This window comes from Gekko japonicus, unplaced genomic scaffold (assembly GCF_001447785.1).
Source record: "Gekko japonicus isolate JY-2015 unplaced genomic scaffold, Gekko_japonicus_V1.1 scaffold879, whole genome shotgun sequence".
NCBI lineage: Eukaryota > Metazoa > Chordata > Lepidosauria > Squamata > Gekkonidae > Gekko > Gekko japonicus.
The window spans coordinates 177978-178321 of record NW_015173148.1 but is presented as its reverse complement, the minus strand read 5'-3'; positions in this window follow the sequence as shown (position 1 = coordinate 178321).

The following is a 344-nucleotide window of genomic DNA, read 5'->3' as shown; positions in this document are numbered from 1 at the left end:
GGGACTACATCTAGGGACAAAGAAAAGGTAACCACACTATACTAAAACCCCAAGAGGAGGAGATCTTATCCCTGTTAGTGAAAGTGTTAGTATAATAAGTGTTAATAAAACAATATACTTGTAGAGTTCTTGTTTGTCTCAGCTTCAGTGTTAACATGTTAATTTGTTAGTTGTTATGAGAGAGCTTTCTGATCATCTTATTCTTCGCTTCAAAAGGCAATTTTCAGAGTCCTTCTGCCTTTACTTCGGTTTTCTGTCTCTAAAGTCATATACTACTCTGGCTGCCTCTGCACCGGTTTCCACAGCAGAGTCCTCCTCCGTTCCAGAGGTGGAAGAGTGGGGGG